The following is a 25,320-nucleotide window of genomic DNA, read 5'->3' on the forward strand; positions in this document are numbered from 1 at the left end:
ATTTAGGTAAATTCTTTTCTCTTTAAAATCCTTAAAATACCTTGAGATTCCTATATCTGTTAGGAGATGATCTTCCTCATTTGTCTGATAGAGCCACTGGGGACCTAAGAGTTTTTAGTCTATTGAGGGATCAGATAGAGAGAAAAGATAACTGTTCCAAGTCTGATTACATAGGTATAATTTATCAAATTGCTGTGAATCATAGCTAGCTTAAAGAGAAGAGATTCTTTATGTCTGGGAAACAGGTTAAAAGCCAGTAGTATTTTAAACAAAATCAAAATTTATAAACATATTCACCAGTTTACTCAGTCCCTTGTAACTAATTCTTTTAATCACAGTTTTCATTGGAAATTTAAAATTTCTTACCCAGTTTAGTTCACTGCTATAGTTTGAAATTTATTAGAAATCAGTAAATCTCCTTGAAGAGCAAGCATTTTGCAAAACCATCAGAAGACAACCATTAACTGTCTATAAATGACAAAAGATTTAAAATCATGGTTAAACACCGTTACACTATAATCGATAAAGAAACCTGGTCACTATACCCAGAATTATCACTGGTAACATTTCAGATATACCAGAATTTTAGGGAGTCCATATAATTTCTACAATATCTATATTAATAATATTTTCTCATACAATATAACCTTAGAAGATTTATTATTCATTTGACAATATCATGTTATTTAACACGCCAATTGAAACTTACTCTTTTAAAATCTCTCTTTGGGATGTTTCAGGGGCCATCTGTAACTTCCCAAACTTAACTGGAGATTAAAAGAACTTTAATTAGAAATTGATATCTGGGGATCTTTTTAAAAGATTTCAGAACACTTGGTCAGATAAACATATAGGTCACTGTAAAGCAGTACTTATTCATTAACAAGAAAATACGTCAAAGGTAAAGGCAGAACAGATCAGTTAAGTGGTATAAGAAGGTTTACAATCTGTTGCTGAAGGTGGATTAACATTTCAAAAAACATGTTTCCTCTTAACAGCGAGAAAACCAAATCTAGTCTTGTACCAACTTACTTCTAAGATTCATTTACTTTGCCCAAGTTGATTCGAAATTTAGCCAATTCCGACAACGTACGAAACTCTTTCCTTAGGGTACCTCTTCCACAAGCCTTCCACAGCTTTCTATTCTCATATTAGTGTGTCCCTTATTTTCTCTTCCATTCAGAAATAACCAGCTTCAGGACAAAGTCACTATTTTTCATTAACAAAATATAATTCCATTCTTATATCTTCCTTTACACATTTATCTTACTTTCCTAGGATACTGAGATCATTCCCTTAAAAATAGAGTCTATTTCAGGGTGGCACCAACCATTTATTAATATATCTAAACACCTTTAGTTTCTCTGTAAGAGTAAGTTAAATGTTAAGTAATTCATATTTCAATCTTATTTTATCTGAAAATGGCATAGCTATTAAATAAAATCCTATCATTTAACTTAATTTAGCACAACTCTAGAATTTAAAGATACCAAACATTTAGAGATTATGTTAAGCATACATTTTAAAAATATATTTTAAAAATTTACCCAAAGCTCTCATCTCATTTGCATTTAATTTACTTAAAATTTTACCACACCACATTACTGTTATTTTTTTCTTGACAAATCTTCACCAGATATAACAGAATCTTATTTGACTTTCATTAAACCTAGGTACAGTAAAGGTATTATACTTAATATTGATGACTTTAAAGATGTCTATATTAATTAGAACAAACTTAAACTAAACAATATCAAATATTATCTTAATATTGAATTTTTCCAGTTCATGTGATGCTGAAAGTCAATTTGTTCAGTTTTTATTTTAAAAATACTTAATTTGTAAGCTCTTATTTTTTACGTCAATTAAGCAGAGATCTTTGACTTTGATTTTTTTTTTTTAGCTGTATAAATATCTCACATCTGTAATGTGTATGCAGGTTTATAAACAGACAAAAGCTAGAGATCTCATAGCTTCACTTTAAAAGTTAATTATAATATAGGTATAATAATAGTTCTAGTAGGCTGAATTTACTTGCTCAAATCACTAAGGCTTACTATTTATGAAACAGATATTTAAGATTTCTTGACAAAGTCTGAAGGACCCGTCAGAGTTCTGAGTTCTAAAATGCCAAAAATTTCTTGGCCCTAAGTTTTATCTCATTGAGCTAACTAGGCTCAGTCCTAGGTCACTGTTTCTGTATTTACATTTCTGGTCTGCAAGACAAAGACACACGCTTCCAGTTCCCCAGAGAACTGCTCTGTCACCCAGAACCAATTGTATCTCCTTAATTGGCATTTTTTTTATCAATCAGGAGAGCTGTAAACAAAGAATTCAATGTTTTAAAACTTTAAGGTTTACTTTATCATGTCTTCCAAAGCTTGCATAAGGTATTTAGTGATGTCTCTTTTCCTTGAGTTATAAGTTAAACCCAGGGTAAACCTCTTATTATATTTTTTTTATTAGCCACTGTATATTAGTTTTTAGTTCTACGTTATATTGGATGGCTCATGTAACTCTATTGGTTTCCTTTACTTTGTTCAATTAATATTTTCTGAGGGACAGATATGTGCCCAGCCTTATAATACCAAGAAGGGGAAGCGTTTTTCCATTGAAACAGATCTATCCCACAACATAATTAAGCAAAAGGTTTATATAAAGACCATTTAAATATAACAATTTTATAAATATTTATCTCAAATTTTTTAAATCTTATACCTTTAATTTTTATATTTATTAGGTTTAATCAATAATTTTTATTTCTAGAAGGATTGCCAGAAACTTTTTGTTGTTGTTGTTCATTGTATCTAATTTTATAGAAAAGTCTCTAGGATGCCCAAGTTTCAGCCAAAGTGCTTAGGTCCTACTCAATTTTTAATTTGATTAATTGGTCTGTTGTCCCAATCATTAATCAAGTATATCAGTCTATATATACATATATTTTAAACTGTGGCAAATAAAATGGACTTGTTTGAACTTTAATGTTGGGGGACAGTAGGTGATCTCTTTGGCCCTTTTTTTTAACTTTACTAGTGTAGTATCAAAACCTTGTATCTATTCCAAAAATGTCCATTTTATTTATCTCATTCAAAATAACCATATAAAAATATTTATCCATTTGGGATAAGCCCTTATCTTTTTTTTTCTGACATTTTTACAATCCTTTTTCCAGTTATTCAACTTAATTACCAATAATTATTCTAAGTTTTTATTAACATCTCTAGAACCATTTATTGGAAAGGAAAAACACAAATGTAGCTTTTCAAAACAGTTTTTTTTTTTAACTAAGTTCTTAGGTTAACAATTAGATATATTTTTCTATCTTTAAACTTGATTTTTATAGGTACCAATTAAACAGCTGTTTATCATGAGATCTCTTTCAACTTTCACAAATTTAAAAGCTTTTCCAAATTAAAGGATACATCATATGGCCATCAATTTATATATATATATATATAGTGATTTTAAATGAATAAGATGAAGAGGCTTTTCCACATGAGAGTGGGGGTGTTGCCTAAATAAAATTCAAAGCTTTACTCTCCAAAAGCTAAAGGCCTTTGTGGTCCAGGCTGATGCAACAAAGTTTAAGATGGCAAAATATCTGAAAATTGGTACAAACAAAGAATTGCTTAGAATCCAATTTATTTACGTGGCCAGCATATGTACGCAATACTTGTACCTTTTGTATGGCAGAGTCCAAGGTTTCCTTTAAAAAGAAAGTAAACATACATATACATACATAAACACACTTAAAAGACCCAGAGAAAGATAAAACGTTTACATTTCAAGGACACAGGAAGAGAAATTCAAGTTCCCCCTAAAGTGGATTTTGTTTTTATAAGTTCAGAATTCCAAAAAATGTTTCTATCAGGCCTGATTATTTACTTTCAGATTGAGATTTTCTTTTCTAATTCCCAATTAATGTTGTAAGTTTTGTATGTACATAAACCTGGCTGGGGTATTAATTGGAGGCTGGCAATCTGTCATTTCTTTTTCTTTTCTTTTCTTTTTTTTTTATTTTTTTTGAAAGTTCTATTCCCCATTGTAAGGTCGGGTACTCAGAATAAATTTGCTAGTAAGATTTCCCGCAGGGACAACTCTATGGCATGAAGTCTTTGTCTCTACCACTCCTGCAAGATTCTCTGTCACCCGAGAAAGCTGTTACCAGCCAGGAGGATGGTCCCATTTTTGGAGTTGAAAGGTTCCTCATAAGAGTTTTACTTTTATCCTGAAAAATTCAATGGATGTAACCAAATTGAGGAAAACATTAGACCAGCCTCTTACCTAACCACTCAGTCCTGAACCCAGTGTTTTCAACTTGGACCCACTCAGGACGTCTCCACTGGGTGAGTATTTTCCTAATAGGTTTCCACCAGCCCACTTCTGACGTCTCTTCAATGTGGGTATTTCCCGTTACCTTTCAACGAGGTCCCACCCAGTATGTCTCCACTGGGTGGGTAATTCCCCCCAGTCTCCTTCAACTGGAGGGCCAGGTACCTGGAAACACCGCCAAATAAAACTCAGGATTATCAACCAATATATGAGATCCGAGAAACAGGAGAGACTCACCCAAATTCATCTGGACTCCCCGAGGAGGCGGATGGTCACAAAGGGCCACTGCTGGTACAAAGGCCCCAGTTACTCGGAGAGTTCAGGTGGAGAAAGTCTGCTCTGGGTCCCTTCATGGTGTCCAAAACAGTTGACTGAAATACATGTGCCACCTAAAATTTAAGAGTTATGTTTTATTTGCGGGAGGACTCGAGCCGGGATGACAGCCTCTCAGATCTCTCTGAGGGACTGCTCCCAAGAGGTTTGGGATGAGCTAGGATATATAGGAGCTTTACAACAAAGACAAGGTTGTTGGAACAATAAAAGATTGCTTGTTATCTAAAGAAAGCCAGGTATCTCAAGTTCAATAATTTAGTGCTTTTCTATATATGGGAGGAAGAAAATATTTTGGACTCACTGAATTCATTCTTTAGACAAGCACCTAGCTATCTAGGGCCAGTATCCTGTCCTTTCTTATTCTGAGTCTGCTCAGAGGGCACCATTGTGAGTTGCTGCAGCGGCTGGGCTGCAGGCCTTTCCTCGCTGGGGGGTGGCAGCAGCCGCTAATGACTTGGTTTCAGCATTCTTTGCTTACTGACATGGTTGCAGTATTTTCATTCACATTGTAGTATTTTCATTCACGGAATGATTATGGATAATCTGCAACCTTGGAAAGCAGCCGAGATGGAATTACTGCAGGTACCTTCTACTTTAATAAGCCGTGTGCAAACATAAACATGGAGGAAGCATACGTTTGGATTTGGTGGTTAAGGGAAGGGTTTCTGCACATTACAGGAGAACGCAATACAGAATTCCTTAAGTCCACCTTTCTTTTCTGTAGTGGTTTCTGAGAACAGTTTATGGTAATTAACCAACATTGACAAACGGTGGCACACATTGCATTTAAGAGCTGGCCGACTGCACACTTAGGTATTGGACAGGTGGAATTCATAGGCAAGTGATCAGGTGGCTGGGAGAGTGTTGGAGACAAGGCCTGGGCCCAGAATCCGGTTTAAATCGCCATTTCCTCACCATAGGGCCTTGGACTAGAATGTAACCTCTCTTAACCTGTTGGTGAATCTGTGAAATGGGCATGATATTATTCGTTTCTTCCTGGGATTGTTGTAAGTTCTGAAGAGTATTGTAGCACACATGAAGCACTTAACACACTGGCATTTAGCAGTGTTCACTGTGTGCGGCCGCCCCACTTCGCGTGTGTCAGAGCCGTAAAGGCAGCATTTGTCTGTTGAGGACGCACTGGTAGCCCCTTGGCTAGGTTATGAATTTGGTGATTTCCTTTAATCCTTGTAACTCTGTGTGCCATGGGCATTTATTTTCATGGACAGATGAGGAATCTCAGGGTAAAGAAGACTGTAATTTGCCCAAAGTCAGATCATAATTTTGGGTGCAGTGGCCTCGGTTCAGCATGTGCCCCAGGGCCTTCTGCCCTCTCCGTTCAGCAATAGAGCCAGATGTGGGGTCAGCTGTTTCCCAGCCCAGAATATCTGGCAGGCCGCAAGACACACTGGCCCTGCGCTGCTTGAGCAAAAACTCCGGGGGGAGGCAGTTATAAAAGGGATAAACATAAAAACAGATGACAGCAAACTGTGATCAGCACTGAGAAGGAAAGGAACACACCTCGCAGTGCAGAGCTGCGAGCTTTCCCATCAGTGCTGCTCTGGGGGCGTTCATATCGGCTAAACAAACTCTGCTGCTGCACCAAGGCAGGAAGGCAGGGAGCTTGTGGCCAGGTAGACAGGGCCTTGTTATCATACTCATTACCCATTAAGCTGCAGCTGTCACGGGCAATTACCTAGTAAACAGTTGTCGGCAATAATCATCACGCACTTTTCTTGGTAGTTTTATTGGCCCCACCTTTGAGATGAGGTCATTGAAGCTGGGGAGTTTGCTGCATGCCCGTGATCACCTTGGAAATACTCCCACTGGTCTATCAACCTAGACTGGTGTGGCTGTCATGTCCCAGCCCTGTGAATGGCATCGTGTTGCTTCTCCCAAGTGGCCCAAATGACTGACATTGATATTCTTAATTCGTAGGAAATGGTATGTGACAATAGGTGAAAAAGGTAGTAAGAAATTGTTTGGAAAACTAGAACAAAATCCAATTCTTCCCCAGCTGGGGAAGCGCACCCAGTGTCACCCACCCTACTCACTGCCTGTCACCTCCTCCTTGCTGACTCCACGTTCAGAAGCCACTCTGAGCCTTTGAAGAACATTTTGCCTCATGACACTGTTGAATAGGACCTGCGAACCCTCTGTCCCTGGTTAACCCTCTCTTCAAAGCCATTTAAATTTTTTGCAGGCTCCTCAGCTCAGATGTAAGAAAAGACTCTTTAAACTTCTTGATGCAGCTCCTTAATGAAGATCTTGTGAAGGAAACCTACTCAAAACCTGGGAGGTATGCACACAGTGACTGCAAACTCAGCACTTTGTGATGTTCAGTATCAGATTCGTGGGTGACTCAGGAAAGGCTTTTATAAGGTAACAAGGGGAAAGTGAATGGACGCAGGATGTGTGAGACTGAAACATCTCGGTCCCAGCCAGCAAGGCACCTGCGTTCAGGATGGTGGGTGGGGAGTGCAGAGTTGTCACAAAGAAAGAAGTGGTGGGATGGGAGGGAGGACAGTTAGGTACTTTAATGGAGAGGGAAACAGTGGGTTGAACATTTCCTGGTTGAACAAGAGGACTGTGACATGATGTGCTTGTATTTTGGAGAGAAGGGTTTTGTGGGGTCAGGCCTAGGGAGAACGCTGTCAGGCTGGGGAGTCAGCACAACAGGGAAACACACAGAACTGGGCAGACCCCAGGGCCCCTGCTGGGGAAGAGGCTGCCCGCCAATTCGAGCCCTGGGGGCTGCTTCTGTCCCTTAGCTGGGGCCTCAGAGCTCCCTTCACAACCCAGTCCTGTTGATACAAGAAAAAAAAAAACGTGACGCATGAGAAGGGCTGTGTCTCAGGCTTTGGATGAGCCCCTGGGATGTGCCCCACCAGATTTTGTTCCTTGGCTTCATGCAGTAAAGAATTCAAGAGCAAGCCAGTGTTGAGTAAAGGTATATTTATTCAGAGAGATACATTGAAAGGCAAGAGAAACTTCACGAGTTGTGGGGGTTTGATGCTCAGATTAAAAGTAGGTACACACTCCACATAGTGTGGGCCTTCTCTGAAGAGGGAGAGAGAGTGGTGACCCCGAGGTGGTGTTTTGTTGCTCTTTTTTCTTGGGCTTGGTGGTTTCATATGCTAATAAGTAGAAGGATCAGCCTTAGGGCAAGGGGCTTGTATTCCCAGAGAGTTGACCATTTCCCACACTTTGACCTTTTGTGGCTAGCCTTGGGACTGCCATGGTGCCTGGGGCATGTTATTCACCATGTTACTATTACAGTGGGTGCATAATGAAGCTCAAGATCTGCTAGAAGTTAAATCTCTTCATCCTGTGCCTCAAGGCCTATTGGGGGTTGAATCCTTCACCATTATGATGTTAATTGTTGTGGCCTTCCTTGAATGGATGTGCTCTGCCCCCTTCCATCCTATCTCAGTGTGATGACACAGAGAGAACAAAGGCCGGGCCCTGCCTGTGCTCCTGCATTTAACAGCGGGAGGTGAGGTGTGGGCTTATGATGACTCTGAGTGGTGAGAAGGATGTTTCAGATTTTCCCACGTGAGACATGGGGACCTGCCAGCACCCACTGCAGAACTATCTCACGGGCATCGTCGCTTGTGTTGTTTTGGAAACAACAGGCCAGCCAAGAAACAAGCACCACACAGAGGGTTGGAGTACTGAGATTTATTACCCCGGCGGGCTCAGAGGGGCTTCTGTTCCGAAGCTCTGAGCACCTCCAAGACCTGCACGTGAGGTTTTATAGGTTTAATTACAAGTATGGGGCTATTAGCCAATAAGGCTCCAACAACAAAAAGCAAGGATTCAGTACACTGAAGCTTATCAATTTGGAACAGATCACATTACTGACAATTGTTGACATCGGATTTACGAGTTAGCCCAGCAAAACTTACATCAGTAAACGGACACTTATCACACTTAGATTTGTGACTTAGCTTGTTAGCCCAGCTGGGCTTTTCCTTCACAGTGTCACTCATCTTTTCTGTTTTTTTTTTTTTTTTTAAGTATTTAATCCAAATTTAATATCAGGATTATTTGGGAAAGAAATTTGTCTTTTTCTTTTCTTTGGGGCTCTTTGGGGGGGTAGGTAATTAGGTGTATTTATCTGTTAGTGGAGGCCCTAGTGTTCGAACCCAGGACCCTGTGCACGCTAAGCACACGCTGTACCGCCCTCCCCATCATCTTTTTCTTTTTGCTTTATCTGTCAAGAATCTTACACCTGAATTTCTAGTCGGCCTTTAACACTTGCCCTGACTTCATGGAATCCATTTTTATGACTTTACCTCCCCCTGGTTTCATTTAAGTATTGAATCTCCATTTTCTCTTCACTCTCAGTTTTGCCTTTTTGTTGTTATGGTTGTTAAGCTGTGTTTGAAAAAATTGTTTAATTTCTCTTTTAGCAGGAGGCTAAAAGTAAATAAATATGTAAACAAACAGCATACTTAAATGCTTTTATACATTCTAAGCTGTTTAGTAGTTACTTAAAAACTGAATTGAATATTAAAGTGATAACATTTTTAAATTATTTTTTAATTTTTTACAAAGATATAGCTGATTTAAAATATGATATATTTCAGGTGTACAATAGATGCTCCATTTATAGTTACTGTAAAACATTGGCTGTATTCCCTGCGTTGTAAGATACATCCCTGTAGCGTGTTTACATTATATGTTGCAGTTTGTATAAGAAAGTTGGGTAACGCAGAGTCTGGGATGTGGCTGTGTCTGACCCAGGTTCACGCTCACACTGCCTGTTAGAGCTCAGGCACTCACTCCTGTATGCAGGAGAGCAAGTGGAGGTAGCTCTCATCAGCGCTGGTACCAACCTCTGTGTGGCAGTGAAAGCAGTGACTGTGTGTGGACGTGCAGTGTTGTTTCAAGAGCTTTACATGCATTTTTGCATTTAATAATTAAAGCCCTCCTGTGAGGAAGCGTTTTATGATTTTAATGAATAAAACTTTTTTTTGATATTGATAGATTTCAAACCTCCGGAAAATTTACAGGAATTGTACAATAAACACTCAGATACAGTTCACCTTAAAGGGCACTATTTGGCCTTTTGTGTCTGGCTTATTTTAGCATAAAGTTTGAAAGTTCATCCATGTTGTAGCCTGAATCAGTACTTTATTCTTTTAGTTTGATAAAATCCTTTTCCTTTTTTTTCGTTTTTGGTCTATTTAAAAACATTTTCATTGAAGTCTAGTCAGTTTATAATGTGTCAGTTTCTTTTGTACAGCACAACACTTCAGTTAAAGAAGAACATACCTGTATTCATTTTCATATTCTTTTTAAACATAAGTTACTATAAGATAATAAATATATTCTCCTGTGCTATACAGTATAAACTTGCTGTTTATTCTATACATACTCTGTATCTGCAAATCTTGAACTCCCAATATATTCCTTCCCACACCCTCTCCTCTCTGGTAACCATAGTTTGGTTTCTATGTCTCTGTGTCTGTTTCTGTTCTGTAGATAAGTTTATCTTTTTGTTTCTTTGCTTTATTTTTTGTTTTTTGTTTTTTGTTTGTTTGTTTGTTTTAGATTCCACATGTGAGCGATCTCATATGGTATTTTTCTTTCTCTTTCGGGCTTACTTCACTTAGAATGACATTCTCCAGGTCCATTCATGTTGCTGCAAATGGCATTATTTTATTATTTTTTTATGGGTGAATAGTAATCTATTGTACAAATACACTACAAACTCTTTATCCAGTCATCTGTCAGTGGACATTTAGGTTGTTTCCATGTCTTGCTATTGTAAATAGTGCTGCTCTGAAAGTTGGGGTGTAGGTGTCTTTTTGAATTACGGATCCTTCTGGATATACGCCCAGGAGTGAGATTGCTGGGTCATATGAGAGGTCAATTTTTAGTCTTTTGAGGAACCTCTATACTGTTTTCCACAATGGCTCCACCAAACTTCATTCCCACCACAGTGTAGGAGGGTTCCCAATTCCCCGCAGCCTCTCCAGCATTTACTGTCTGTGAACTTCTGAATGATGGCTATTCTGACTAGTGAGAGTTGATACTTGATTGCAGTTTTGATTTGCATTTCTCTGATAATGATATTGAGCATTTTTTCATGTGCCTCTTGGTCAATTGTATGTCTTCATTGGAGAAATGTTTCTTTAGGACTTCTGACCATTTTTGGATTGAATTGTTTGTTTTTCTTTCTTATGAAGTGTAAAAGCTGTTTACATATTCTGGGAATTAAGCCCTTGTCAGTCTCATTTATTGCAACTATTTTCTCCCATTCCATAGATTGTCTTTTTGTTTTGCTTATTGTTTCCTTTTCTGTGCTAAAGCTTGCAAGTTTAATTAAATCCCACTTGTATATTTTTGCTTGTATTTCTATTGCTTGAGTAGACTGCTCTAGGAAAACATTGTTGAGATGTATGTCAGATGTTTTGCCTATGTTTTCTTCTAAGAGGTTCATAGTGTCTTGACTACATGTTTAAGTCTTTAAGCCATTTTGAATTCATTTTTGTGTATGCTGTGAGGGAGTAGTCTAACTTCATTCATTTACATGCAGCTGTCCAGTTTTCCCTACATCATTTGCTGAAGAGGCTGTCTTTACTCCATTGTATGTTCTCACCTCCTTTGTCAAAGATTCAATGACCAAAAATTTGTGGGCCTATTCTTGGTAATTTTGTTTACCCATTCATTGATGGATGGATATTGTTTGTAACCTTTGGCTACTCTGAATGATACTGCCATGAATATTGATGTGTAAGTTTTTGTGAGAATATGTTTTCATTCTGTTGGCTGTACAGTTGGCCCGCCATATCTGTAGTTTCCACTTCATGGATCCAGATGGCTGGTTGTAAAGGGACTCGAACATCCTTGGATTATGGTATCCAGGGTGGGGGGTTCCTGAAACGAACCCCCCGAGGATACTGAGGGATGACTCTATATGTAGGAGTGGAATTGCTGAGCCATATATTTCTAACCTTTTGAGGAAACACCAGGCTTTTCCAAAGAAGCTGCACCATTGCTCCTTTCCAACGGCTGCATATTGAGGTTTCCCATTTCTCTGCCTCCTGACCGACACTTGTTATTGTCCATGTTTTGATTATAACCATCCTAGTGAGTGTAAAATCAGATATCATTTTGATTTTGATTTCGCAAGTGATGCTGAGCACCTTTTCATATGCTTATTGGCCAATTGTGTATCTATTTAAATACTTGGCATATTTAAAAATTGGGTCGATTTTCTTTGTATTGGTCAGTTGTAAGCATTTGTTTTATATCCTGGATACTAGTCTCTTATTAGATATATGCTCTGCAAAATTTTTCTCCTATTCAGCAGATTGTCGTTTCACTTTACTTTTTTTAAACATTAAAACAATTTCTTTCTAGGGGAGGTAATTAGATTTATTCATTTTATTTTTCTTGCTAAGCACGCACTCTATCACTTGAGCTACCCCCTTCCCCTTTCATTTCACTTTCTTGATGATGTCCTTTGTAACAAATGGTTTTAATTTTGATGAAGTCCATCTTATCTTTCTTGTTTTTCACTTGTGCTCTTGGTATTGTATCTAGGAAGCCATAGCCTATCCTAGGACCACAAAGATTTAAACTATGTCTTCTTTTAGAAAATTTATACATTTAGTTTTTACGTTTCTGTCTGTGATCCATTTTGAATTAATATTTTATTTGTTATATAAAATACGGGGGTCCAGATTCCAGAATCATTCTTTTGCCTTCAGATACCCAGGTGTCTCTGCACCATTTGTTGAATAGACTATTCTTTCAATGGAGTGTTGTTGGCACATTTCTGGAAAAATGACTGTAAATGTAAGTTTCCCCCCTGGATTTTTTATTGTGTCTCATAGATTTTTGCATTCAAACTTATGCCAGTACCATAATGACTTGAGTACTATAGATTTGTAGTAACCTTTGAGTGAGTCCTCCAAATTTGCTCTTCTTTTTCAAGATTGTTTTGGCTGTCCTGGGCCCCTTGCACTTCCATATGAATTTTGGCATCAGTTTTTCAATTTTTGCAAAGAAGTCAGCTGGAATTTTGATAGGGACTCCATTTAATTTGTAGATCACTTTCGGGAGTCTTAACATTTTTAACAATATTGTCTACCATTCCATGAACATGGGATGCCTTCCATATATGTAGATCTTTTAATTATTTTTTTGGTGATACTTCAAAATGTTCAATGTGAAAATCTTGTAAAATTTTCTTAAATGTATCTCTCATTTCATTTTTTATGCTGTTGTAATTTGAAAGGCTGAGCTTCCTAAGGGTGGGACTATATATCAATTTATTTATTTCTAGGATTCCTACACAGCAAATACCCTAGATTTATATTTGCTACATAAATCTATCCACAATTCTTCCCACCCCCGTGTCATAAGAAACCAAGACCCAGGTTAAGCTACCTGAACTCCTATGTGGAAGTGAGAAGTGAGACCCTTGGGTGGGGCTTTGTGCAGATTATAATGAAAGCTTATTCATTATGGCTTCATCTTAATTTCTTTTAAACAATCCTCTCAGTGTATATAGTCAGATACATTAAGAACATGACCTTTTGATGTGCAGAGGAGCTAAGACAATAATTTTCAAATAATTTCTAGTGAGAGTGTTGTACTTGAAACCTAATTTGGATCAATCTTTGAAGATTTATGTTTCAGGAGCTTTGACTATATAATACCTGTCTTTATTCAATAACTACAACTAAATGCTCAAACAACATGTAAGAGTTTGAGCAAACTGCCCCTGCCCCGTAGTGCTGGTTGGCTGCAGCTGTTACTGGAGTCAAGGCTTACCTATCCCAGTACGCTTGGGCGGATCTGCTCAAAGGGGTTCGTCCAATAGTTTGTCAGTAGTCTTTTGGACAAAGCCATAAAACATTGATTTAAGGTTGCTGGAATGGAATCTATTTTATTAATATTAAGTAAGCACATATTGAGTGCTTACTGTATGTTGGGAATTGTCCCTCAGCTTCATATCAATATTATTTCACTTAAAACCTCTCATATTTCCTTGTTATTCATACATTGCAGATAAGGAGACTGAGGATTAGGTCTTCTCTCTTTTGGGGGGAGCTCATTATCAATGATGGGAAGTTGTAAGGAAAAAGATATTGATTCACCCTGAGAAAATATTTTTCTGAGAGTCAGCAATGAATAGGGTGACCACTGAAGAGGGTGATCATTGTTCGATTGAGACGATCCCCGGGTTGTAGGGAGTCAGCATCCCTGTCCTGGACACGGCACGTGTAGCGCTGCGTGGTGGGTGAGGCGGCGCGGCCGCGCAGGGAACGCGGATGCCGGGCTGTTGGGCTTTGCTCAGGCCCGGTGGGGCTTTCTCCTAAGGGAAGTGGAACGTCATTGTCAGATTTTAAGTAGGGGAGAAGGGTGCTCTCGTAGATCACTTTTGTCTTGTAGAATGCTTAGAAACATTTAGAAGGCTCGGCAGGAGGTGATGTGATAAGTCAGAGTAGGGTGTTTTTGAGGTGTAGCAGTGTTCAATTTTCAAGTGATTTTCAGTACCATGTTTGTGTCTCAGTAGCCGTGTCACTTTGGATGACACACTCAAGGAAGTGAAACAATTTATCTTATTAATTGAAACAGTGATATACCGACTTCCCAGGACTGCTGTGGAGATCCAGTGAGATAACGTGTTCATAGTGTGCAGTGTGGTCCCCAGCACAGAGTCAGTGCTGAGGGAGTGCCAGTGAGAACCTGGTAGGTGAGGTGTGGGTGGTGGGACTCGTTGACTGAGGAAATTGGGCCCTGAAGGAGGGGTCCAGTCACATCTGTGAGTGATGGGACTGAGCTGGGAGAGGCAGACAGACCTTGACCCAGACAAGGGGCCCTGGGCAGGACGGCCTTGGGAGGAGCACCATGAAGTCAGCTCTTTGCAGGTGGAGTTGGAGGTGCCCTTGAAACATCTAAGTGCAGTGCCACAATCACAGAGGAGGTCTAGGCCCGGGCTGTGCATTTTCCTATAATCTCAATCCCTGAGGACGCCGAGGTATTGATCATTGAAAGTGAAGATATACTTAAAGGACAAGTGAATAGTAGTATCATCTCTGTCATCAAAGCTCACGTCTCTTTATTCATCACTCACTTTGCTAATTGGGTACTTACAGAGCTCACTTCACCGTCCTCCCATGGGCTCAGGCTCCACAGAAAAGATCTTATGAGTCTCCCTCTCTTCCAGAAGAAAACACATTTAGCTGGTAGACTTCTCTACTTCGCCAGACTTAGAATTTTAGTTTGTTGATTTAATTCTGCTTTCTGTTGGCCGTCTCCTGACAGGAGAGACATTTTACCTCATAGTCAGTTTTCAATTAGTTGTTACTGAGAATTGCTGATCTGATCCATAGTGTATGTTTTCTATTAACTTTGTAGAGTACTTATCATTTTTCTGTCTTTACCCTTTAATTTTGTTTCCTCTTCAATGTTCTATCCTATTTGGGGCCTTATTTTATTTTTTAATTAAAAAATGTCTGTTAGCAGTTAAGAAAACAAAAGCAAAGAAAAATTGCACATGATAGCTAAATTTAGAAAATATCTATTGTGTTTTCTGCCTTGGCAATGGAGGGTTCTAGAAAGTCTTGAAAACCTTCATTACATAAGTTCCTTAAAATGCTGATTAAGAAATAAGACCTTCCTTCCTCATCTTTCAAGCTGCACATCTAATTGTGAAGTAAGTGAGGGGAAATCCTCAGAAGACATGTCAAACCAGAAAGCAGGGATTCTGGGAGATACGCGAGCCTTAGAAGCCCTGGGGGGCCAGTTGGCTCCTGAACTGAGTTTCAGTTGCCTTGACAGGAGGTCAGGAGATGAGCCCAAGGCCTCTCACACTGGGAGTTGGATGGCTGTTCTTATGTAAGGCCAAGCACATCCTGAGAATCCTGCTTTATAAAAGGGTGAATTAGAATGAAAAGTAAAAAAGCATTCCTCAAGGCAAGGAAGTAAGGAAAGTTAAATTTTTTGGAAGCGGGGAAAAATAACATATCCAATGTATGTATTTAGTTTAAATCTGTTCTGGCATGAGAGTGACAACAAGCTCCTGGCAGAAAATCACAGCTCCTCCCGGAAAGAGAAGTTGTGTTTTGAATGAATCAGTGGACAGCCATTCCGAAAAATGTCTCCAGAGTCTACTGGATCAAGATACTGAACCCAAACTCCTCCCTTCCATGGTCTCATTTAAATAACCAGAAAGGTTTTAAAGGAAAGAAGCCATAATCATAGTTCTACTTATTGACATTAACATATGCTAGGAATTCAGAGGTGACTATGGAGTTGTCACCTCTTTTATGGACCTTACTTTCTATTTGACATAGTTAGGGAACTTGGTGGAGGGTGGTTTTAGTCTGTTGCAATTAGCCAGGAGAGGAGATTAAGAAAGCAGTGAAGGGCGGGTGACATTTTTAGCTGAGGACAGTCCTGTTCAGTTGGTTTGTAATTGCAGGCTCGTTGAGTTGTCACTGGAGGGAATTGATCTTATGGAGTTTGGACTTAACTCAGGCCTCTTCAGAATGGACAAGTGAACCTGGAGAAAGACAGTCAAATCTGTGCAGACATTAAAGTCCACGTGAACGTGCTGTATCCCTGAGCCAAAGATAGGACAAGTAGGCAGCACTTCTTGAGGACAGAGGAGTGGTTTTTAAGGTTCTCCAAGAATGAAGCCCAGGGAACCGGGATGGCCAGTTGTCAAACTGTGACGTTGCTCTTTGGACGGTGTACCCACCGAGGTTATTGGCCGTTTATAGGTTTCCATTTCTCTTTAATGCATGACAGGTGATGAGGACGTGGGCATACACTTTTGACATTTTGTCAAAGTGACTGGGTACCTGCCTAGAAGGGCGGGCACAGCTACGGCTGCACCATACATCTTGCCGCCCATCCCGTTCCCTGGCTCCGTGATCACGGCAGAGTTGTTCCTTGATGACCTGTCCGTCTCCTCTGTGACATAGTAACCCAACAAAATACCGGAGCGTATTAGCTTGGCTTTGTTCTTTTCCATCCTTCCCTTCAAATGATGATGACTGATAATGGACCCAGTTACGTTTGCATATGATTTACACGTAGTGCTGTCAGTACAAACCTTGTAATCCCCACTGTGTGATCTAGAGAAGAAAGTTACATTCTTTCCAAATTGTTTTGATGCACTTATGTGGGAAAATGATGTACGTTTGAATATGTATTTCCTCTCTGAATCATCATGGCTACAGATGAATATTTGTAGACATGGAATGAGTTTACTGTATTTGAACTGTATGGTCCCCTAAATTCTCCCCAGCTTTTTAAAGTCATCACTGGAGTGCTACCTCCACAGTGTCCCAAAGCATCCACCACTGCCTGTTCTTCGGACACTGTGAGTTTCCAAGTTGGAGAAGGCTGCTGGCTGTTGAGGCATTCTCTGGCACATCTCTGGCTGGCTGATGTGAGCTTAGCACACAAGACTTGGCAGACAGTATCTAACCATGGTCACGTCCATTTCTGGAACACTCATGGTAGGATTTTACACCTATGCTAGTGGCATACGTTATTTCTTTTAGTTTTCAAAACAATCATAATTAGATTTTATCACCTGTATTAATAAGGAAACTGTCAAAGCGAGTGATGTGCAGACTTTGGACTGGAACACGGGTCTTTCTGATCCCTATCTCTGTTCCCTCCCCAGCCTATCCTTCCAAATGTCCAGGAGACTCTTCCTCAGTCTTGAGTTTCCCGCTGATGTTACCACTGTCTTTGTTTCTGGAGAGGAAAACAAGTCTAAACTTACTTTCCAGTTGGAAATGGAATGGAGAGTTAACGTTGGAACTCGGGAGAATCTGTCCTGTGATGAAGCGGTCTCTGAGCCACTTCCATGGGGACGTCACGTCACTGTCTGGGCCCCTTGCACAGCCTGTGCACAGGTGATAAGCCAGATGTGCCGAGCAGTCCTACCGGACAGGGAAGTGCGTTGGAAATGAGTTTGGGTATTTGGTTTCATTACATATGTTCCTGAGGGCCTTGGCCTGGCACTTCAAATGGGACCACTCCCTGTCCCACAGACTCATGCTCTGGGCCCGTGTAGACCTAACGTGGCCTCAGCCTGGGCTCAGGGCCCGTGGTGATGAGGAGCATTTTAGTCCAAGGTCTGCCGGAGGCTCTGACACTTCTGGGCCATGGGAATTTGTCCAGGATGATAATAAATCCTCCCCGAGATTCAGATTTCCTTGCCTGTGAGCCGGGGTAGTAATAGTTTCTGAAATGATTGTAATGATTCAGTAACGGGCACAGCGTGTGCTGGCAGGTAGCTGGTGTTTAAGGAGCAGAAGTCGCAGTCACTCTGTCAGCCTCTCACTGTGTGCTCTGTGCTTTGAGAGGTTGTGTGTTTGGTGAAAGTCCCGCCCAAACCCTAGGGTGTAGATGAACTGTTGTTCCTTTACTTTCCCGTCCTTTTCCTATTTCCCTTCTCTGTGTCCCATGTTTAGGTAGCAGATTCCTCTGTTTCAGGGAATACGGACCTTTCTAGTAAAAGGAGAGGCGGAACGCGGAAAGGTGGGGCCCAGAGTGGGTCTGGAGCATCTGCACAGCGCTGCTTCCCTGCATTTCTGCATCCGGTCCCATCAGTGCATGAAGTCAGCCTTCCTCTTCCTTCCTGTATCGTTGGGTCTCTGTTTTAAGGGAAAATTTTTTACGGGTCTTTTTTCCATTACATGTTTCGTTCAGATGCTTGTTGCTTTTTTCCCTGTGCTTCAGCATTCCTAGGAGAGAATTCAGCAGTGCAGCATCCTCTCCGAGCTCTATGATTTGATCGGCTTCCACCGCAAGTCCGCCTTCTTCAAGCGGGTGGCCCCCGTGCAGCGCGTGGCCCCCGGCATTACGGAGCCTGGCGCGAAGGCCTGCTACCGACTCCTTCTGCAGACGCTTCCTGGCTACAGTCTGTAGCTGGATCTGCAGGACTTCAGCAAAGGTGTTGGAACTAAAACATTGCTTCAGTCCCATTAACCATGCCTGGTTTGGGCCCTGCTGTCCTGTCTCATCAGGGTGAATTCTGATTCGTTTAGAATAGGGCTCAGCAGACTTTTTCTGTCAAGGGCTTGGGAGTAAGTATTTCAGGGTCTGCAAACCTCCTGATCTCTGGTGCAGCTGCTCAGCTCTGCTGTTCAGACGCCAGAGCATCCGGACATTCCACACACCCACAGAGCTTTATTAACAGCGGTGTCTGGGGCTGGATTCAGTGTATGAACTGCAGTTTGTCCCCACAGCCTCCTCATTATTGACGCCTTCAACAGAGCATGCATTTGCGACACTGGGTGAACCTGCACTGACACGTCATCATCACCCAGAGCCCATACTTGACACTAGGATTTACACTTGGTGGTGTGCACTCTGTGGGTTTGGACAGATGTAAAATGACATGTATCCACCGTCACAGCATCATACAGAGTAGTCTGTCTTAGTGACCTTAAAATGCTCCGTGCTGCACCTCATTCATTGCTCCTTCCCCTCTAGCCTCTGACAGCCACTGATCTTTTAGTCTCTGTGGTTTTCCCTTTCCCAGAACACCATACAGTTGGAATCAGACAGTTGCGGAACCTTCCCAGATTGGCTTCTTTCACTTAGTAATATGCATTTAAGGTTCCTCCATGTCTTTCCATGCCTTGATAACTCATTTCATTTTAGCACCAAATAATAGTCCATTTTCTGGCTGGACCACAGTTAATCCATTCACCTACTGAAGAACAGCTTAGTTGCTTCTGAGTTCTGGTGATTATGAATAAAGCTGCTATTAACATCTGTATGCAGTTTTGTGTGTGGACATAAGTTTCCATTTCGTCGAGTAAACACCAAGGAGCACAGTTGCCGGATCATGTGTTAGGAGTACGTTTAGTTTTGTAAAAAATTGCCAGACCGTCTTCCAAAGTATCTGGGCCATTTTACATTCCCACCAGCAATGCATGAGAATTCCTTATGCTCCACATCCTCACCAGCATTCGGTGCTGTCAGCGTTCTGCGTTTTGGCAGTTCTGACAGGTGTGCAGTGGTACCTCGCTGTTTCAGTCTGCATCCCCTTGATGACAGATGCTGTGGAGCACCTTTCCATAGATTTCTTTGGCATCTAGATTTTTTCTTTGATGAGGTCTGTGTCAGGAATTTTGCTCATTTTTTAATCAGGTTGTTCATCCTTCTTGTTGAGTTTAAAGAGATTTTGGTATATTCTGGATATCAGCCCCTTATCAATGTGTCCCTGCCCTTCACCTGCAGCACCGGAGTTGTCCTTTGGGTCTCAGTGGAGTGTCAGCTCTTCAAAGAGGTTCCCTGTCTTCCTTCAGCCTAAATACTGTCCTTGTATTTTTCACTTTCATTGACTTATTTTGTTCTTTTTAAATAGCATTTCCCATAATTTGTAAGTATATTAAAAAAAAAGGGAAATGATTGAACACCACCTCCCCCACCAGGCTGTGTGCCCTGTGAGAGCAGAGGCCCTGTCCCCACTCACCATTTCCCATGACAGCACATGGCACATGTCCATGTAAAAGTGTGTAACGTGGGGCCAAACCTGATGAGCAGCTATGATGACATGTGTTGGCTACCATTTATTGAGTAGACTTTGTTTCTGATGTAAATTATTAAATCACATGAATGAAACTTGTTTGTTTTGAAAAATAAAACAACAAAGCACACCTCCATTTGATTGGTACTTTCTACTTAGCCTTCTGACACAGGAGGGGATGTTCACAATCATTTTCTGGAGGAGGTTGGGGAGGTAAAGTAAGAGAGTGAGATCAAATAAAGTAAAAATGATAACTATCAGTTGGCTTTATTTTCACTAAGACATAAAAGTTACTTTAAACCCTATCTCAGCTGTTGTTCTGTTGTTTTAAACATTTCTCATAGAATTAAATGGAAGCCCACTAAACCCTGAAAGGGAAATTGTGTGCTCAGGTCCTGAAAATTGTTTATGTCTATTTCTTGAAATGCACATTTTCCCTGCTGGTTACAGAAATTCGAGGCGGGAACACAGCCGTGCGCTGCGTGTCTGCCGGCTTCACGGGCTGCTCACTGTCATTTTCATTTTCTTGTGTTGCAGTTTATGAAGGTTTTCCCATGAGATATATTGCTCAGCCTTTTCCTGAATGAAGGATTGAATTTTCCACAGGAAATCTTATGAAAGAGAGTGACAAGGCACATGGGTTTCCCAAAAAGGAATACTTGATGTAATAAACTCTCACTATGGTGAACCTTTTTTAATACAAGCCAGTTGAAAATTTTATCACTTGGTCATAGGCCACAAATCTGTCTTAAGAATAAAAAGATTCAAATTTTATAGAAGAAGCAGTTTGAATCAAGTAGAAATTATGATTTGTACACTAGTTGGTGTTAGAAATTATACTCAGTCTTATCATAATTGCCTGTGGTAGGAACTGGATTATTATTTATTTATTAAAAAAAATCCACTAGGTGCTACTTGCCCCATTCTTGATGCAGCAGTGCTGAGGTTAGTTAAGTTGGGCCATTTAGGATTGTTAGCTAGGTTTTCCGGACATTGATTTCAGCCTCTTTATATTTTTTACAATCTCTTCTTTTGTATCGGCCTTTGGTCTTTTGACAACGTGGAAATACTGCACGGATCTGCCTTTCCCTTTTTTCCTGTCTTTGTGGGAAAAGATTTCTGAAAGACAAACTACTAGGATATTAAGGATTTTGTGTGGGGTAAGTTTGTTCAGTTCTAAGGATTTCAATTAATACGTATTAATACTTGCTATTCAGCTAATGACAGTAAAATTATAAACTAACTTAAGTATACATGAGTAAGTATAGTACAATAAGCCAATCACCCAGATTAAGGAATTCACAAACTTTTCCATATTTCCTTTATTCAGACCTTTGTTCTTTTATTTGTCCTTTGTTGAAGTATTTGACAGCAAATCCAAGAAGACATGTCATTTTACCCTATGTGCTCAAGTAGGCATGTCTGAAAAATGACGGCCTTTTTTTGATCAGGTTTTTCCATTTGACCCATGTGCTCATTAAGTACCAGCTTTATCATGCATCTCACTAGGCATTAGGGATCCTTGGGGCAATGAGACAGTCCTGGCTCCCAAGGAAGTAAGGGCTGATGGAAGAAACCAACACAGGAGCTTGGGTGCCTCACTTAAGGTCCCTACTGGATGACACCAATTGGACAAAATTTGTGCACAATACAGTAGGATTCACAGAAGGGACTGGTCAGACTTGTAGGGCAGGCCGTGAGAGAGGCGGTCAGCAGGGCTACAAGAGGAGGACTCATTTGATCAGAATCTGAAATCCTTTCTGCCAACCTTTCTACCAAGCCCCCAGGGCCCATCACACACAACCCTGTGCTGTAACTGTTTTTGATTCCAGTTACCACATCTCCTTCAGGAAGGATTTTAAGTTGGAAAATATTTAAAATCCGTAATTGTTGCCAGAAGGGACATAGAACAAGGAACATGTAAACAACACAAATGTCCATCAGCACATGACTGGATAAAGACGAGGTGATACATATATACAATGGAATACTACTCAGCCATAAAAGATGCCATTTGCAGCAATATGGATGGACCTGAAGACTGTCATTCTAAGTGAAGTGGGGTGGAAAGAGAAAGAAAAATGCCATATGACTTCATTTATGGGGAATCTAAAATTAATAGCAATAATAATAAGACCACAAATGAACTAAATATTGTTTTGATTTCTTGAATATATGCAAGCACATCTGACTGTCCTTTGTGATTGGATTACCATATTCTGTTTATTCTTTTGTAGATGTCCTTATTCCTCTGGTAACTAATTTTAAAAATCTAAAGCTCTAATCTGTTCTTATGAAACAATAATTAGTACATATATGTAAACTAAAAACTGCAGTATGCTCTATACATGTATTTACATGCAATATGTGTATGTGAAGTTGAACTGTAAAAATTCTACCTGATAAAACTGAAAAAGGAAAAAAATAAAAATTTTTTTAAAAAAAACACCCCTCTTTCGATATTAAAACGTTCATTTCTGAGATTCTGTGAAAGACAGCATGGAAGTAGGTTTTTAAGATTTTCTCCTTGTTCCTCGGTGAGCAGCCTGGGCTGCACAGCTTGGCCGCCACAGGCACCCAGGACTTGCCGGCTTGCTCCTCAATTGTTGGGAGGAAGATTAGCTGCTTCAGGAATATTTATGCTCTTAGAAGTTGCTGAAAACCCCACAGAGCTTCTGTTTACATGGAGTGTATCTGTCAATATACCCCATTATAGAAATTAGAACAGAAAATTTAAACCCAAGAACTGACAAGCACACGCTGCCCCAGCACGTGTTCAAAGTAGTGCTGCCACGGTGGCGTGTGTTGGTTCTAGAAAAAATGCACCATACAGTCAAGAATGAGGGTGAACCCACAGATCTCATCTCAGCAATGCTATGAAGAGGTGGGACCCAAAGCCCCTAAAACAGTGCTGAAGTCCCCAGAAGTCCCAGAACACACAGAGCCATGGGACCAAGAATCCAGTGTCTCATGGATCATCAGCTGTGGAGACCGCGTCCTGGGTCAGGAGGAGCAGAATTAGGGATAGAAGGCACACAGTCCTATTGACAGCAAAGCTTTAAAGGTTTTGAATTGACTGAAAGTTTGGCAAAGATTTGCATTTAGACTACTACATTTCCTCTCCTGGAGACGTTAGAAGGAAAACACTGATTAATAGAGGATGATTGTAATGGATTAATTATGATACTGATGACATGGGCTGCGAACACTAACCCTGCACTCAGTGTAGACTAAGCCTTTTATGTACACAATTCATTAGGTCTCCACACCCCTGCAACGTGGCATTAAGCACTCATACAACCATGAAACCAGTGACTATAAAACAGTCACAAGCCTTCCTCTCCAGCAAGAGGTAGCAAAACCAGTAAGGGTTTTCAATGACAAAAGCCAAAATCATATATTTTGGGGAAAGAAAGCAAATGAAACACTGAAGAACAATAAACCAAAAGAGCAGATGGAATGGAAAATTTTATTGAAGAAAGCAATGATTGATTCAATTAAAACATTAATGTCCCTGGTATAATTGAACCATCAATCCAAATTTTTGGAAAAGTGGGTTGTGAAATTACTGTTTCATTTAATATTGGAATTCCTATTTGGACCAATTTGATATGCACCACTGGTGTGAGGTTAGATATTTAGGTAAATAACAATATTCCTATTTTTTAAGTTAACAGGAAACATAACACAGGGCTCCAGATTTAGGGAGAGAATGCAAAAAACTACTATCATACTCCATCCAGTAAGGACAAGTGTCCCTGCGTCACCAAAGCAATGAGAATTTGCAGAAAGAAAACACAGTTCCAATTGTGACAAATACGAGACCGTGAGCCATGAGTTACGAGAACAAGCAACTGTTTAAATGCCATGGGCAAATTTTTTTTATCATCTTGAAAACATCACTGATGTTCTAGGTAAGAAAAATAATTGTTTTACTAGCAAATCCAACTGACACGGGAGTTTTTCCAAGTGAGAAGGTGATTCCAAAAAGTGCAGTAAAATGAGTAAAGATGATCTGCGCAGTGACGGAGATGGTCTTAGACTAACCAGCACCACGATTCCCGGTTTTACACTTGCTCTCTTCTCATCACCTCTGACACAAGAACTCATCAAATGATTGTTTTTCCTTTAGGGAAAAAAAGATAAATAAAATCTAAATACAAGATGTGGTATGTAAGCGGTAATGAAGTTTTCTAACCTTATAATGCAGCCAGTGTAATGTAGCACTTATTCGGGCACTAGAATTTTTTAATTTATTTCTTTTATACCCTATTTCTATCCTAAAGGAGACACTTAAATTTTTCTACTTTATTCAATGTATCTTGTGAGGGTTGTGATATACACTGGTATGGCAGTTTTAAGAGATTCAAAATCGCCTCTTTGGTTGTGGTCAGGAAAGACAAGGCTCCCTCACAGCTGCGACGGAGAAGGAATCCCCGGAGTCAGCCTCCGGGCAGCTTCCGAACCGCATTTGCTTTCACTTGGCACAGGACACCATCAGCAAGTGTAACTCTGACAAGGAGATTTCCCCAGGGACTTGGGAGGTGCTCTAACATTCTGAAGCCACTTGTTTCCCAGTTAGGTAAGGGTTGGAAAAATAGTTTATTAGAAGTGACTCCCTTTGTATGTGCCTTTTGTCCTGAGTGGTCACTAATTAGCATAGAATATAAAATACCCCATAATATAAGAATTTAGGCAAAACATCTTTCCATCTACCTGTCTATTTGTTTATCATATTTATAGTTACTTTACATTTTCTATGACGTTCACTTCCGGGCACCAGAAAAGAAAGGTTAAAAAATATTTATTGTCAATAGGGGGGACTGGGTCTAAGGGTTAAAAACCACTCCTGCTAACAATAAAAACCATATAATAATTTTAATCTCAGTTGCATCAGACCTTCCAGAATTACTCCTTCAATTTCACTGTTAAAACAGTAATGGAATCTCTGTTCTTCCAAGACTTGGGCCTGATCGCCACCCATCCAGACATCTGTCTGTGGGTCCCTACTTGTCCTCGAGGCCCCCGAACACACCTTATGGGGTGAACTTTCTTCAGTGTCCCTACTGTAGGGGAAACCAGGAAGTCCCAGGCACTATCCAGGATTAACACCTACCTGCAAAAATCAA

At 40.2% G+C, this 25,320-nt stretch overlaps 1 long non-coding RNA gene across 1 annotated transcript in view; it reads left to right on the forward strand.

The window, feature by feature from the left end:
* The window catches only part of LOC135319944 (uncharacterized), an 88,944-nt gene extending 69,506 nt beyond the window's left edge, over positions 1 to 19,438 (forward strand). Inside the window, exons 9-10 of the long non-coding RNA XR_010379027.1 lie at positions 6,869 to 6,964; positions 18,394 to 19,438. This is a non-coding gene — a long non-coding RNA (uncharacterized LOC135319944). The remainder of the gene's footprint in view (positions 1 to 6,868; positions 6,965 to 18,393) is intronic.
* Positions 19,439 to 25,320: the final 5,882 nt, after the last annotated feature.

Source organism: Camelus dromedarius, chromosome 35 (genome assembly GCF_036321535.1).
Source record: "Camelus dromedarius isolate mCamDro1 chromosome 35, mCamDro1.pat, whole genome shotgun sequence".
Classification (NCBI taxonomy): domain Eukaryota; kingdom Metazoa; phylum Chordata; class Mammalia; order Artiodactyla; family Camelidae; genus Camelus; species Camelus dromedarius.